Source organism: Rhipicephalus microplus, chromosome X (genome assembly GCF_043290135.1).
Source record: "Rhipicephalus microplus isolate Deutch F79 chromosome X, USDA_Rmic, whole genome shotgun sequence".
Lineage (NCBI taxonomy): Eukaryota > Metazoa > Arthropoda > Arachnida > Ixodida > Ixodidae > Rhipicephalus > Rhipicephalus microplus.
This window is the reverse complement of record NC_134710.1, coordinates 356483673-356501324: the sequence shown is the minus strand read 5'-3', so window position 1 is coordinate 356501324 and position 17652 is coordinate 356483673. Positions and strand designations below refer to the sequence as shown.

The 17652-nt window shown below is 44.9% G+C and overlaps 1 protein-coding gene and 1 long non-coding RNA gene across 2 annotated transcripts in view; one reads left to right on the top strand and one right to left on the bottom strand.

The window, feature by feature from the left end:
- Window positions 1-17652, bottom strand: part of LOC119161982 (mechanosensory protein 2) — a 504482-nt gene that overhangs the window by 467605 nt on the left and 19225 nt on the right. The window lies entirely within an intron of this gene.
- LOC142776347 (uncharacterized) overlaps window positions 1695-17652 on the top strand; it is a 34784-nt gene continuing 18826 nt past the window's right edge. Inside the window, exons 1-2 of the long non-coding RNA XR_012887467.1 lie at window positions 1695-1761; window positions 9053-9155. This is a non-coding gene — a long non-coding RNA (uncharacterized LOC142776347). The remainder of the gene's footprint in view (window positions 1762-9052; window positions 9156-17652) is intronic.

Genomic DNA, 17652 nt, shown 5'->3' with positions numbered 1-17652 from the left:
CTGAGCTCAGAGAGCTTTCGCTACATCCAGACATGTGCGTGTGAGAGAGAAAAAATATAAGAGAGGTCAAACATATCAGCGATATTCACTGAACTGATCCGCACCATTTGTTGCCGCAGCGCAGGCGCAGCACTGTTTACTCGGCAGCTTCTCGCGCTGGCTGCACGGTGGCGCTACAGGCGCGCTGCTCTGAGTGCTCGGAGATCACAGATGTATTCGGTTCGTACGCTGCGTCTTACGCTCCGATTGCGAGCTGCCTCTGCATCTGGCGACTCTGAGCCAGAGGACTAGAGTGGCCAACCGAATACGCCATTGATGATGCCATTCGATGGTTATTAAAAATTGTGTTGCAGGGCCCTTTTAAAGTGCGCCAAAGAGACCAGAAATACCAGAAGAAAACAATGCGCTCTTCTTTTGCATGCTAAAGGGCTGATTAGGGGCCCATTAAGAGCAAACACTCATCTTTCATGTTGTAAGTATGCTAGGCACTGATGCACTACTGTAACTATGCGATTCTCTGCTGCTGAGCCAAACTGTGATAATCACAGTGCAAACTGTGAGTTTGCACTGTGATAGACATATACCCGTTTTTACGCGAAAATATGAAGCATAAGCATGCGGATGTGAAATAAGAGTTTAAGTGCTCGTTTGACTTTTCAAATACTCAAATACTAACACAAATGAACATGGCACGAACAGGTAGATATTTCACCGTTTTTTGACATTTCGTATCGGGGTGATACGAAAACGATAGTGCCAGGTACTGACTATCAATGAAAAAGAATGGTACAATTTTCTGCACAGATTTCGTGGCATGTATATCTTTCACACGCCATACTTATTCCGAAGCATACTGTTTTGCCATCTCAAGAAGTCAGCGTTTTTTTTTTAACGTTACGCGTATATTATTCAGGTGATTACGATTGGTTGAAGGCGATGCATACAGACAAAAAAAAGAAGAGAAAAGGTGATTTGCATACGTTGCACTCTTTCAGATCGTGGTGAAGGAATCTCTATAAAGTGAGGCGGCTTCACGAGCACGAGTTCCTGGAGGTGCGCGACACGAAAATACAGCTTCGTATTGAACTGAGTAATTAATTCTGCTCGAATGAATTGGATTGCTTTAGCATTTACTTCATCTTATGAAATAAATCGCACCCTGAACATTTGTCATAACTGCGGAACTCAACGTTCAACTGAAGTTGTGTCAGATTCATGTTACTAGGCCACCTACCAACTTGTTTTATCCGACTTCACTAATAGGTTGATTCTCAGCTGCGTGGCTTGTCACCGTTTTTTTCATGGAAATCGTAGTAAAAATAAATAGGACCAGAACATGTGCGCCCAACTTCTACTGAAAACCCGTATGTAATGTAGAGCTTGCTTCCTAAATCCTAATGCCTGATTCTTCTATTTGATTTGTAAGTTTCAACGTGATGAGGAGCAAGTTTTGTAAGACAGGGACTTTGGAAGGCCGGGAGGCCGGGGGCGATAGAAAGATAGAATAAAGTTGACTACAAAAGTGTGTTTCTTTATATTGCACATACCGATTGAATGGAAAAAAAAAACCCCATATTTGCGTTGATCTGCGCTATAGCATCCCTGAAAACTCTCCACAAAGTGCGCTGGCTTTTTCGTCTACGCAGTTTTTTTTTAATTCTGAATTTCCTTCCTATGCTGTGCAGGTGCTGCTGTTCCCACGGTTTTTCGGGTAGGCAGCGTGATGCATCCTGAATGATTGGCTAAAGCAAATTTGAACGGGTAAGTAAATTTTTCACATGGAGGCTTCAACGGGCGATATACAAAAGATAGAGAGGTGGGAACGCCGACAAAATGCGTCTGTGTACTAGACGCTTGCAGCAATTTCGTCTATGTTTTGTGCAAGCAGGCAATGAAATATATCCTCGTGAGTTTGCACTAGCGATATTACTTTGCGTGCGGGCGTGTGTGCCTGTGTTTGCGAGGGTGTCTAATGAAAAAGTGCGAAAAACGACAGAAGCACTGAAAGATTCGTTAACAGAATGAACGCTGCTTACAATTATGTTGAATCGCTATAAATATTGTGCAACTTGCACTATAGTGGCGCAAGGCTGGAGCCAGCAGCGGAGCTGGGCAGCCTTTTGTGTTTCTCTTTATTTTAACACGAAATTTTTTTTACCGGGGTCCACCACAGCTCCACTGTTGTATATTTGTCACGTATATAACGTTGTAAAATGTAGACTGATTGAGGGAAAAGAACAAGAAGAAATAAATACACGCATCACCACGGAGTGAATCATGACAAGTGGGTGAAGCTCTCGGTGTTGTAACGGTGAGTAACCATACGTTACCCGAGCGTTGTGCCGTATAATGTAAACAACGGGATATAAGTTTATTTCGCCTTCCAGTCGTTTCAGGCAGTTCATGGAGAATTTATGATTGCTGGAATTAAGAATATGTTTCGAAGGCGAATAAGAAAAAAACTGTCATCTTTCCGCTGGCAGGACAACATTTTATAGTGGGAAATCGTTGGGACATATAGAGCTGAACGTGTGCCTTAATGTTACAGGTTTTTCTGGAGGAGCCTGAACATCTATAGGCACATTTTAGTAGAGATCAAGTCATCAATACTCGTTTCGATAGGTTATTCTTGCCGGTAACAGCGATTAACTTATAATTAGTCTATGTTACCACTGAAGTCCATTGCAAAATCATGTTTTGCGTATCACTTATGTTTGCACTATAGCAATGGTTCTACACCTTGACCACAACGGAAGTCAAAGCTAGGTTCTGAATAGCTGTGCCCCTAAAAGTTCTGTCACCGGGAGGTTGACCTTCAACCCTTTGCTCTGCAGTGCGAAACGACTCCACAACCGAAAACACGTTTTACAGCTTACTAAAGCCGAGCTATTTATATACGCCCTTCATACCGTTGGCCATAGTTAGATGTTGATGGCTTCAAAGTGTTCTCGTCGTCATTAGAAAGATGGCGCGAAGGGCACGGGGGCCACGTTTCAAAGCGCCCCTAAGGGTCGTTCCATGCGCTAGCCGCACAGAAGCAACGCACATGCAGACACACCTGCCACACCCAAGCAGACGGTGAAAGAGCGTCGCCAATTGGCTTATTTGTCCCCCGCTTGCGTGCGGCAGGGGTCGCGGCTGTGCGGGAAGCGCGTGGAACGGCCTGAACGGCCCTAAGCATGTATTGATTGATATGTGGGGTTTAACAACCCAAAACCATCATATGATTATGAGAGACGCCGTAGTGGAGGGCTCCGGAAATGTCGACCACCTGGGGTTCTTTAACGTACGCCCCAATCTAACCATGTATCAACGTGTGTGGTGCTTTCAGTCCTGTTTTCGTGAGAAAGCCCCAATGTTTGTTGTTGTTGAGTAGCATCGAGCCACTGAGAACACCTAAAGACACCTTCAATATATATATATATATATATATATATATATATATATATATATATATATATATATATATATATATATATATATATATATATATATATATATATATATAATGTGTGTGTGTGTGTGTGCCGTATAATTTTCACCTTTAGTTTACACTACTGCTGCCCACATTGCATTTCTCATTGTGGTTCATTTGGTTGATGAGCACTAATTTGTATGTCTGAACTTAGGTTACACGATGTGTATTTTAGTAGGTCTTTCTAAGGTAGTGATTGGCTTGCCCTTTTGCCTGTGTTGCACCTTTGCCACTACACAACACTTCAGAATGCCTTTAGCTTTTAGGACATAGTGAGGACAGGTATCAATATATATTGCACACTGGCATACAAGTGACGTTCTGTAGATGAGCCAAATATTTTGTCGTGCGCGTGCGTGCATGTGTGTGTTTGTGCCTGTGTGTTTAGATTTTAGAAGAATAGCAGGACGTGCGAAGATTCAATAGAAATATTTGCTTCTGGCTTGAGTATACGTCTTAGCACACGTACGAAGGGTCACGCTGTAACATGCTTGAATATGGCCTGTCAGACATTGGAAATGTGTCTGGCTCTTACCACTAAAACGAACCTCTCACTAGTGAAAATTGTCGTAGTGGTCGACTACAGCGAGATTTGTTCCGGTGGGTACACGTATGACCATCGCTGCAGCATTAATCCCGTCGCCGAGCCAACTTAATCCACTCGAAGCCGAAATGCCTGCCCAAAACTTCAGAGTGCCAAAGCCTTGACAAACACCGCGACACGTTTTCCCGTGTTCAGATATCATTCAGTGCAAAAACGCTCAGGATTGATATTGTGATAGTAGCACCGCTTAGTTTGTCAATCATGTCAGCGCGAAGCGACGAAAAAAAGGTGGGTAAGTGGCGGGGGATCGGGGGGGGGGGGGGGGGTTGCACGGAAAATGGGGGGGGGGGGGGTTGAACACCTTTTCCAACACCCCGCTTGGCTACGCCACTGCTTCCATAGACAATCGTTCCGCCGCCCGACTGGCTGCGAAGCGTGTGCAGATGGCCGACGAAGCGAGTACACAAACGCAGCGGAGAAAAAAAAGCATGGCTGCGCCGTGTGAAGCGAGAACTGCCCACTCGAAATCTCTTAAGCCCTTCGCCATGTTGCGTGGCCTGTTAGTCCCAAACTGACACCTGCATTTGCTTTAGGTTCGCGTCCTAAAGCTTCCACGCTAAAGTATTCATGACGATTTGGAACCGTTTCCGAGAGCCACCCTGATTTTCTCACAGTTGTGGGCTTAGCGAGTGCCTCTCTAGCGGGATAAGGGCCTCGGAGATTTGCGGTAGCTCGAGTGCTACAAATTCAAAAGGCCGTGGGCAGAAAAAAAAATCGACAAAGAAAAGTTGTGCTTGTTTACAATAGAACACACTTGGGCTTGTTGGTGAAGCTTAGTGCAAAACACACAGCGCAAAAAAAAAACAAAAAAAAGGACGGGGAGACAGGACAGCAGCGCTGGCATTAGTAATAATGTGCTTGTTAGCAGACCTGTAGTACACCCTCGGCTGAATCTTTGTTACACTGCGTGAATGCGAATGCGAAAAAGAGCTTGGAGTTTTCCGTCTTAGAGATCCGCGTGCGCGGCACGGATGGCGCACATTTGTGACGCGGGGACACATGATGCGCCGTCCGCAGCGGATAAGACAGATTTAGTCCATCGCATGGATAAGCGCTAAACAACCTTTGAAAATACCAAAAACGAGCGCGTTGTTCTCCCCTGACTTTTGTCATTTTTACGGTGGAACTCATGGCGGCGGCTATTCGTTTACATAACGTCATATAGACATAGCCTCTCTATTGGTCCATATACAAAAATTACAAGTCGTAATGTCGTTCCAACTTTGATTTCCTATTCCATCGCAGGCTCGTTCAGGTTGCCTTGTCTCACCTGGCTATCATGCACGACCAACTGATTTCGAGTAGTTGCGGTCATCTGCGACTGAGTAGGCAAATATAAGAGTATAGACAAATTTGTGAAACTCTGATAGGCTCGACGCTTACTGCTTATTGTGCCCGCGTGTTTATGAACACATAAGTCATTAAGAAAATTTAGCACATAGATATTGTAATGACCTGTGCGCCGCTTCTCTCGTGATTGAGACGGTATGTATGCGTCTTGCGCTCTCACCACAAATGTTGCTTGATTGCTACACAGCGCATGAAGGTCACTTCGCTCGCTGCTGTGGCCACGCCTGCGAAAGGAGTGCGCTGATCACACACAAAAAAGATACAATAGACACTGGGACGTCACTGCGATACACCCGCCCACAATCCCCTCCATCGGAGCATATGCTGGTTGGCCAAAACGTTCTGCCGAGAGGATCTTTCTGCTTAGCAGTAATGCATGTGTGTAAAGTTACTGTTTTTAAAAGGAAAGGTCACTGCCTATAAAGCACAATTTGCTCGTCGTAGATGATAGCCATATAAAAACATTATCCTCTTCGAAAGCGAACGTTATGTTTGTTCATGGTGACTGGAGCTTGGAGAAATATCTGCGTGGCATGAATGTGAACGTAATAAATTTCCATCGTGACGTGCGCACTGTAGTTTCAAATGAGGTACAACATTGGTGGCAGCATGGTTTAGAGTTCTTGTGGGTGATGTCACGGATAAGACTCTCAGTCACTGCGCCACATACTGATCGGAGATGAATGAAATAAATGTGAACACTTTTTGCCGTGTGTTAGGCTGACATGAACAAATCCTCGTAAAAACTGAAGTTCTCCCCTTCAGCGTTTCTCATAACCCACTGAAAATTTAGGTGATTTTAAACCCGATAACTTGATTAAACACGTATCGTTTTGTGCTGTTACCTCGCCACATCTGGTGCGTATACAACGTGTTTACATACTTGCATTGCTTTTTTTTTAGACCTGACACACGCGATTCAAATGTGCATTGCCACTAATAAAGATTGAATGGTGAAAGTACCAAGTATATGAAAACAAATTCTCTACTACTTCCACTAGGCTGTATAAGGTCTCCGATATTACGAGTTAAACCTTTATTAGGTTCGCCTATTTTCCATGGCAAAGCGTATAGACATCAAGATTCGACTTAAATGTCGAATCATGATATTCCTTCGACAACCAGTCACTGCCACCGGCGCACTACGAGTACCAATGTTTTCGCAAACAAGAAGCATTGTCATTCACACACCACACAATATTTTCAGTTTCGCCGCGGTCTGTAACGATGAATCAAAATTGTCGATGCCTTTCAACTCTTACTTCGCACCACAATAAACACTAAACATTCTCGAACACAACGCTGCTGTCCCTCGCACAGGCCGCCCCATGTGTTTTTTCCAAAAATAAAAAACAGCCAGCCAGCGTGGCAAGTTCTTCGTTACGTGGTTTACCACACACCTGGATGATCTCTGACACATACGACCGCTAATCTTGCAGCATTAAGATGTAGTTTTAGGAAAAACAGGAAAAACACAAAAACAGCATGAATGTGCTACACTCAGCCACAAATGGAGGTGTTTTGATAACTACCGCTGAGCGCACTAACCACACAGCCTTGCACGTGCGCCGGCGACGTTATGCTGTGATGCACCTCGGGAGAGATCTATTGACAACGGTTAGTTTGTGCTGTTAGTGCGTATACTTTTATGTTTGTTTTATTGCGCCTTTATAAGTGTTTAGGTAGCGCTCTTTAAGTGTCGAGCGGCAGCTGTTCGCACTAGTTTTATGTATTTTTCTTTCTCGTGCGTCCTTCCTGCTCGAGAAGCATGCCTCAAGTCCTTCGCAGGCCCCAACATTACAATTCTTGACATATCATCCAGTCATTCACCTTTGTCGCGAAACAATGCACAATAAACCATAAGTTATCTCTGTAAATAGATGTTTAACTTTCATGTACTGAGTCTTTTGACATAGCTTTCAGCCATAATTTTCTCCTTTATTCTCTTTGTAATTTTCTCCCATGTTTCCATTCCTTGTTTTTGATTTTGTCTCTATACTTCCTTCTTTCTATATTCCTTGCTCTCTTTTTCCATTTTTTCCATTTTTCTTTGTTTCTATCTCTTTTATTCTCTTTCGATCATGCTCTGTTTTGATTCCCTATCTCTTTAAATGCCTATCTCTTTTTATTTGTTTCTTCTCTTACTACTTTTTCTCTCTACGTATTCGTTCTCTTGCCCATCTGAGCTATTTGCTCCCGACAAATTGCTGCACCTAAAGAACTCGCGTTGGAAGCACGTGTTCGGGGATTGATGAAGGCGAAAAAGAAGAGAATAAAGAGAGTGTGCCCCGGTGGCTGAGTTATTACGGAGTACGTACAAGACATTTCACGATGATGATAGTTTGTTGTCCGGGTGAACCAGGAGTTAGCATAGCTTACATATCTCTATTGTTTAAACAGTGAACTATATTATGGCAGAACAACAATACTGAACTGAAACGTTCCTTTATGCCTTCGCTTAGGACGCCTCTAAACCGAAAGGCATCTCCATTACCTCCTCCTTCGTATGTATCGATACTGCCCGGCCTTATCGACAACACTTCTGTGCTTTTCAAGTGCTTTTCAAGTGCTTTTCAAGCACCTCCGAGATCAAAGGCATTGCGAGCATCTTGCACCTCGCCTGATTTTGCACTGCCTCCGTGAGGGGCCCCGCCTTTCATGACGCGACCATATCATGGAAGAATGCCGTCTTGTGACATCACGTTTATACGCGTTTTGGTGATGTGTGACGTCACGATGACATCATAGAGGAGCGTCATGTGGTGATTTTACGCATGCGTTGATGCCACTGAAGTCGACGAGCGCATCGTCTGTCAATTTTCGCGTTTGATGATACTATCCAGGGCTTTGACTTAGCAACTTGACAAGCAGACATACAACTATGTAGGGTCGTGAGACAGCGTTCGTGCACCGTTGCCTTTCATGGCAATCCCTTGGTATTACTATAACCAGTGTTTAAAGAAAGGACGATGTGCTGCCGGGTGCACCTGGTAGATTAAATAGTACATTAAAGCGAACTAATTGAGCTGGAAAAAGGTTAAATGGCAGGGTCAATACATTAAAAGGCTGAAAAAAAAATTTCGCCTAAAATGGAACACAAACTTGTCGGAACCCTCAGGCCAAACATTTTCGGCCTGAGTAAAACTGTATAGCTACTAGCAAAAATAAAATCGAGATGTTGTTTCGCTTTTATTTCTACAGCCGTGACTGAAAAATCTATAACCATGACTGACAAGGCTATAGATTTGTTTTAGTGCCTCACGACTTCAAGAGGCGCCGTTCGCGGAAGAAGGAATCAAGCGTCACTAATACTTCACCATTTTTAGGAAGACCTCACAGTTGAAGCATCACCTGTGGATCTGCTGTAAGCGCAGTAAGCCTCAGCGAGATCCAGGCCACCACGATGCCCTTAAGTGAGTCAACTATACAAAACTACCTTTACGCAAGGAGAAGGGGCTTGTGTTAGGTTCATGTAGGCGGTCGAGTGTAATCAGTGGCATATAGGTTACGAAATGTTTAATATTTGCATCGCTTTTTTCCGACACGAAAATTGTCCAAAATTCTAGTTGTTTACATGACACGTGCCATCGAGAACTTTTGGTTTTCGTTCATGCCCATTGCAGTGACAGCGGACAACTGCGGTTCGCACTCGAACTCCAAGGTGTTTCTGAGAGCAGACTTTCGGGCGATCTCTGCAGCAGCATCTCGAGTGCTGATTCGTAGAAGGTAAGAACATAGCTCTCTACTTATTGGCGTTCGATATTGCATTTGTATCTAACTAAGCTTGAATGAAGTGGTGCGTAAAATGGCGGGATGTACTTGGTGCTAACGTGTCGACACTCATTCTTGTTTCGGTCCTGGCTAAAAGTAAGCCTCCATGCAGAAACGTTGCCTTCAGAAACATCCCATATACGAACACCAGTTGTCACTTCAAGCAAGCGCCTTGCAGTGAACCCCAGTTCATAAGGACAGTATGGGTGAACTTACGCACAGACGTGGACAAATAAGCACTGTCAAAGAAGTCTATGTAGACCTCGTGAAAGGCCAACACTCGAAGTACCTCCGGCAGCATAAGGCGGTTGTGAAACAGGGCTCTCCGCTCGCTGCTCGTCAGGCAGCACCAGCGGCAGCTGCTCCATGCAGCGCGGTCGGTATGCATCCCTTTACGTTCAGTCCTGCAGCTCGCCTGCAGATGTCAGCGGCCCGTAAAGAAGCGCGCGCGTTGCGTAAACACGCGCCCCGATTTCGACCAAGCGTAAGGCCGCGCACGTGAGCCTTCTCGGCGGCCGCTCGCTCGCGCGGGTATAATATTGGAGCTTTCGTTCTCGCTCGGGCGCAAAAACAGCCGTGCCTCTACCTCCGCGTCACTAGATCGGTGCAGCGTCGCGGGAACTTGGCGTAGCATCAACTCTCGATTAATCTGCGAAGTTCACGGACCTCTCCGCACGCAGAAGTGTATTCGAGGTTGCGCCACGATGCGAGTGGAATGGACGTCATGACTTTTTTTTTTGCACTGCTCGATTGAGCAGGCACATGACAAGCTCCATGAGTTGTAATACTAAACAGCGCCCATATTCACAAAAATATCTTACTCTAAAAATGCAACACGATATTTCAGCCAATCCCAATGCGGGACATATAATTAAGGAAGCCGTGTAGGCAATTCAAAACGCACTTACGAAAAAAGGTTTTGTGAATTCGGCCTCGTGATGGCACAACCTATACGTCCTCAAACGCTGCACGGTTTTAACGAGGCCTCGCCTATAGACCGGGACGGGGTTCTGACACTGCGAAGAAAAGGAGCGAAGGCTTAGAGGTCAGGATGGAGGAAGGAATTGGGCGAAAGCACGGAAGGGTCTGCGGGGCGAAAGAAGCAGAAAGGCAGGCCACGGAAGCGCCGGCTCGCGGTCGACCGAACACAGAGACGCAAGTTCCCGGAAATCCGCTCTCTCCCGCCACTACCTCTGCGAAGCATTCGCCCCAGCACCTCATCCACAAGGCAACCACCCCTTTTCACTTGTGCGACGGGACCTATACATGGGCCGTCCAGGGGATTTGAGATTGTTTATCGAAAAAGCAGCGCTAACTCGTGGTTCTGTATAAGACACGCTCCCCCATATTGGCTAAGTTATTGTTTAACTTCAGTGTGTTTTTTTTCTTTCCTTTTCTTCTTCTCTTCACGTTGTAAAACGCTCTGATACTGAATCGGTTGGTCAGTGAGAAAATAGACCAGTTTCTCAATTCTGCCTGGCGTCGAGGAGACAAAACAAATGCTTGTGAACTGTGAGATGCACTCAACTATGCTTAAAACAGTAAATAAAGAGGGAGGAAACAAAACCAGGTATATTTTTAGTAGATATACCAAACAATATAATACGATACACGCAGCTTTAAACAATACGTGCACCAGCTGCTTTTTATCCCAGCATGGCCGGACAATTGTCTATGAGCACCACTATATGGACATCATATTCGTGTTCATAAATACTGTACCGCGGATGGAACTTGAAGAGGCATATTTCACTTACGGTTATGACCAAAATATGCTATGCGAATTCCCGGAAATTAAGGTAAGAATTGCCTTCGCAGCACATTTTGCAGCAACCGCCTAACGGGCCAGCAAAAGTAAAGCTCGTAGAACCTTACATATTAGGCTGAAACAATATGGCTCGGGTTGTTTTATGATCCTGGAGTGATATGCAGTGAGAGTTTACGTGTAGCTGCTCATACTCTCCGGCGCATGTATGTGCCATGGTGATGACTGAATGTACGAGGCTCTCAAGGGAATCAAAAAATAAAAAAGGAAAAAAAGCACTGGAGTTGATGCAATGAGGAAACGTTTAAGAATAGCCTAAAAAGTGCTGAACATTGCAGTTAGCTCAAGTATGTGCGTGACTACCTTAACGGTTTCACGGGAATAATCAAGAGAGGCTTCTGTCACGTTTATTCAACGTGCAGCCATTGTCAGAAATCGCGGTATTACTACAAGGATACATAGTCGCAAACATATCTTCTTCGATGTTTCATTGCAAGCGCAGCGCTACAGAGTAGTGATTGTGTCACCTTGCGCAAAAAAAAAAAAATAACTTTAGACGTGCGATATATATTCTTATGAAACTGAACATGTCCAATAGTGCGAGCATACTTACATATACCTACTCGTACAAAGCGCCCAGCATATTTTGAAAGACGTGCTGCTCATATGGTGTATGGGAAAACGCGTATGTTTGGTATGCAGTGCAGTCTGTCATCGACACGCATGTGAAAAAAAGGCCACGAGAACATTTTCTCTCTTTGCACATTTCTTTGCTTAACACCATTTTTTTTTTCTTCTTTTCTTCACTTCCGTTTCTCTGTTCGGAGCGTGCAGAGATAAGCTCACGGCTGTTTCGCGCGCACGGAGAGTTGAGAATGAGCTTCCCAACTTTACCCTTCGCTAATCGTTATCGCACCACGCTCTTCGTGCTTCCTTAGAGTGGAGAATTTCCGAAGCCAAGGTATAGTTTGGTATCCCAAAGAAAATCAATTTGCATTTGCAAGGTACTTTGCTCGGATGCGCCACTTCTCGGTTCTTTTCTTCTTATTCCTCGCAATCCCAGCCCCCTTCCCCATTTTTCCTTTCGGTGTCTAGCTTATGCTTCTTTTCTTGCACTGTATTTTGAGTTGCTTCTCCCCTCAGTCTTCAGCGATCACTTGTAACGAAGGTTGCACGTCCCGGCAGTTCCTTCCAATCAGAGCCGCAAACGAAGAACAACGACGAGAACGTGAGGGCACCGACAGACACGCAGACCCGCTTCAGCTGTTGCAAGCAGCGCTGGAAGTGCAGTGAGGCCCAGCAACACGCGGACCTGCCGAATTTCGCCAAGTTGCTGCTGGACACGTAACTAGGCGCTCTATACTTTACTCCCGCGTTCACGCATTAAAGAAGTTTTCAGTGTGAGCGCACGTGCGCAGTGAAAGCTTTCCAATGTGTTCGTGTGTGTGTGCGTGTGTGCGCGTGTGCGTGCGTGTCTGCGTTTTTGTGTTTGCAAGCATGTGTGTGTGTACGAGTGCGTGTGCACATGAACACGCACGAAAAAAAACGAAGAAATGATTCATGCAGATATGCGTATACGCATGTCTGCACGAATGTTTTCACCGCTTTTTTTTTCTCATACGGCCCTGCCGCATCGCCTCTATGAGCATGCCAAACTAGTAGTTAAGGAAGACGGTCCAGTTATCTTTGCAAAGCTTCTTATCTCTTCCTATTCCCTCTCTAACTTGGTATGCCCACAGTTGCACAAGCGCGGCGTGCATAGGCGAAGAACCGAGCCGGCAATCCCGTCCCTCGAAGACATGGAGGCAGCTTCAGCCCAGGCCCCGCCGCGGTGGTCTAGTGGCTAAGGTACTCGGCTGCTGACCCGCAGGTCGCGGGTTCAAATCCCGGCTGCGGCGGCTGCATTTCCGATGGAGGCGGAAATGTAGACCTCTATGCTCAGATTTTGGTGCACGTTAAAGAACCAGGTGGTTGAAATTTTCGAACCTCTCCACTACAGCGTCTCTCATAATCATATGGTGGTTTTTGGACGTGAAACCCCACATATCAATCAATCAATCAATCAATCAATCAAGCTTAAGCACGTTGGTTGCCCCATCCTGGCCGAAGCCCTTGCCGGGGCTCCTTTATGCTTATAGTTATTTCAGAAATACGCACCGACGTTTCTCGACGTTCGCGAAAATTTTCTTTCCGCTAAACGCATCGCTTGTCGCACATCTTTCACCGCCAAGTGTGTCTGTCACTCCTCGTTATTGGAAGTCCCTTGAGCAAGCACTGCCGCGTCGGTGTCTTGGGCAACCAATACACCTTAGTTTTTGTTTGCTTGCTTGCTTGCTTGTTTTTGGTTTGTGGTGCGGGTCTCGCGCTGGCCCCGATAAAGTGATCGTGTTTGCACGCCCGTGGAGCCTGTTTACAAGCACGTGTGTCGGTGGCTGCATATTTTATACTGTTGTCCTTTCTCGTTGAGCAGCAGATGATGTGCGTTGTGTGAAGACTTTTTTTTTTCAGAATAGTGGTACTGGCGGTGAGTTAAATAAATTTGCCGGCATTACCAACATTTTAACATCAAAATTTAAAATATATTTCTGTTCCTCATTGAACGATAAAGGTCATTTATTTGCCATTTATTTATTTATTAGGCACACGCTGCGTGATTGCATAAACATTTTGTGATACAATCGCAGTTATTCGAATATTCAAGTGCATCAAACTAACATACAATATTCTGCTTTGTTTGATAATTTAGCTACTCATTAGTGTAGAAGGCCAGCACTGCGACATTCATTACCATTTTTCCGCCACGCTGGTGTAGTGGCCGGTTGCGAAACTCGACTGCTCAGCCGCAGGTTGTTGGATCAAATCCAGGCTGCAATGGCTGTGCATTTTCGATGAAAGCGAGAATGTTTGAGACCCATGTACTTCGATTCACGTGCATGCACTTTAAAGAGCCCCAGGTGGCCGAAAGATCCGGAACCCTCCCCTATACAGTGTCTCTAATAATCATATGGTCGCTTTATGATGTTAAACCTCAATTATTATTATTATTATTATTATTATTATTATTATTATTATTATTATTATTATTATTATTATTATTATTATTATTATTATTATTATTATTATTATTATTATTATTATTATTATTATTATTATTATTCCACCTTTAAAGCTCTCTGAACCACGTTAACGACATACCCCAAGCAAATGTCAGGTTGTACTTCTCCTATCGTTTTATCACACCGGCAATGATAAATGCTATCCGTGTCACGTCATCGCTGCAGAAGTTATTTTGATTCATGGAAGAGGAAAAATCAGTTATACGTCTGAAACTAGGTTTTGTCGTGGAGCAGCACGCCAGTTATTGATTGTCGCCTCACTGCCCCGCCGCGGTGGTCTAGTGGCTAAGGTACTCGGCTGCTGACCCGCAAGTCGCGGGTTCAAATCCCGGCTGCGGCGGCTGCATTTCCGATGGAGGCGGAAATGTCGAGGCCCGTGTGCTCAGATTTGGGTGCACGTTAAAGAACCCCAGGTGGTCAAAATTTCCGGAGCCCTCCACTACGGCGTCTCTCATAATCAAATGGTGGTTTTGGGACGTTAAACCCCACAAATCAATCAATCAATCATTGTCGTCTCACTTAGCAGTCGCGGATAAACAACGTCTCATGCAGGTGGTTTTGCCCCTCACGTGTGGCGGTAAGAACACGTGGACGAAAAAAGTGAAAAACTCTCATTAACAATAGCTTGCCAGTGTTTACATCATCAAGAGCCACGAGAGAAAATACCCGCGTGACATTACGTACAAGTGTATATGACGAGGACAGCGCAGCTCTAGCCGACTGGATTAGCCCTACGCCATCTCCTGTTGCCGACAAGAGCTCTCGCAACTGGTGCCCCGTCCTCGGACTCCTGTGGCCGTGTTTCATCTTTCCTATCTTCTCTTTACTTTCGTCGTCGCTCGCTGTCCCTGCACATTTCTCTCTATATATATACCCTTAATCCTACCCTTTTAATCCCTCCTTACCCCCATCCCTTGTGAGCTACTGTTGAGGTGTCGCACGCTGATGCAGACAGTTACGGGGCTCACTGTTCTCTTCTTTTCCCTTTTATAACCACAATCTCTATAGCGTCCGCATATGTTATCTTCTCATGAAGTTAGTGGTGAAGAGCAAATAGTACACGCAGGGAAAGAAGCGTTGACGAGAAAGATACCGACGAAGCGTGATAATCGCGCTGCGTCGCTCGGACGTGTATTCACTTGACGGTGAATTCAAGGGAGAAATAGTATTGGACATAGGTTGCCCACAGTACGCAGGCGGCTTGGAAATCACAGATTGGTCGCCGTTTTTCCGCGCTGGGAGGGCCACAGCTGCCTTCAGTGGCCTGGTGGTCGTGCTGTTTGTCAGCAGCTCACGTATAGAAAGTGGACCTCTCGCCGAAGGAGGGCGATAACGAGGGCATATTGTTCAGCACTCCGGGACTGATCCTTGCGCCGGCAGGCATTCATTTTCTTGACGTAGTTGGGATACCTCGTCGCTGAGGTACACAATTCCCTCGAAAGCAGCTGTATTGCTCATCGCAGCAAGCTACCGAGTCGACTTTAGTAGGCTTAGTATCAGCCTGGCTTGGACCACACAATTAGCAGCAAAGCGAACGTAATCCAGATTCCACAAGTTGCAGCTCTTGATCGGGTCAGGTTACACACTCCGCGTGAACACGCTTAGGGCTAATTTCATAATGGAAAAACTGTTTAGCAGGAGCACTACAAGCATGCGTCCCGGCTGGGAGCCATGGTGCGGGAATAATAATAATAATAATAATAATAATAATAATAATAATAATAATAATAATAATAATAATAATAATAATAATAATAATAATAATAATAATAATAACTGGCTGTTGCTAGTGTCCTCACAAGGCCACTTCTCGATAATCAATTATTGTACTGAGCATCAGCTCAATGATTCTTCTCCTGTTAACTGTCCTTGAACATGTTTTTAAAAACGTAATTTAGGTAATGTTAATCACGATACTGTATAAAACGACTTGATTTCTGAAAAACAATGCAGATTTATTTGTTCTTAAAGAAAGGGATACAAGCTGTCATAACTATATTTCAACTTTGAAACGGCGTTTCTTTTTACGGCATGTAGTAAAAAAGAAAGAAACACTATGTATACTGCTAGGAGCAAGCAAACGACGGGGAGTATGCTGCGTCTCCAGAAATGTCTTTCCTTTCGCAATAAAACCAGAAACTTTCACAGAACAATACTTTCGTGCATAACAGTGGTCCGAATAAATACGAGGTGGCGTCATGCGCTGGAAAATGGCAAGAGAGAGAGAGAGAGAGAGAGAAAGAGAAAGACATGGTTTTACCTCTATCGCCCAGAACGATCGTCAGTTTAAAGTATAGAAATGTGAGCGACGGTCTTTAACTTTTAAAAGATTGGCTTTGTTTGTTGTTATGCCATTTTACCCTCGGAGACAGCCACAATGAATGATTTCTGGGGTTCTGTAATTTTGGGGTTCTAAGTGCCACAATCATGATAAGAATATTAGATAGCCATAGCGGCTGACTCTGGAAAAGCCACATGATTCCTTATGCATTCATCTACGATGACTCGAAGGTGAGAGCCAACTTCTTTTGCTTGTCACTCAGTGTTATCGGTAGCCCCTTCACCACCGTCCCGAAAGCGTTTTGCATCAAACGTGGTGTTTCATTGTCTCCGGGATGGCAGACGTTGCAAGTTTTGTGCATCTCACGTGCTTTCGCAGTGCCTCGGGGATCGGCCCAACTTTGACTAAGCGAGGACATCATGTGATGACGTCATGCGATCGTGTGATATCACGTTATGTGACGTAATGGTGGCATCATAGTGAAGCGTCACAAGTCGCCATAAACATGACGTGGCACAATGAGATCATCTGCATAGTTTTTTTTTCGTCACGTCACCTTAATGCCGATGGTCACGTTTTGCGTTAGATTAGGTATCTATAAGACTTTCGCCTTAAAAGTATCGATCACTCGAATCCTTCAAGACCTAAGAACCTTGTTGCACTTCACTCCAATCGAAGCATGTTGACCGTTGGTCAGATAATCATCAATAAACCTAACATATTAGAAGACCTTAGGTACAACTATAACTGCGCTATAACTCTATACTGCCCTTAATTGCCGGCTGTCATGCACACAAGGAGCGATATGGCACCATTACGAAAGCATTCAGACAAACAGGGTGGCCACGTAAAGCTTGATGGCATAGCTAAAACGCAAAGATAAATGGATATGATGGCTTGCGACTTGTAGGACATTACAACATGTACAGTGGCGGACATCAAAGGCATGCAAGAAAAGCTAATGTCTCACAAGGAGATCCGCAAACTTTCTCCGCGCACTGCATCATTACTATTTGCAGATGCCGCAATGCGATCGTGGCATCCGGCCTCGCGTCAATACCTTTCATTCCTCCATGCAGACGACAAAACTGAAGAACTAATTCTGAGAAACAGTGGACGCTTCACGAAGACAAGAACACGAAGGAGGGACGCCGCTTTCTTTCTTGCTTCGCATTCGACTACAGCCTAACTTCTTCCTATCTTCACAGGATGTAGCCATGGCTGTTTGCTGTCATCCATATACAGCAGCGAACTACAAGTATACAATACCGAAACCCTCGGGATACTCCA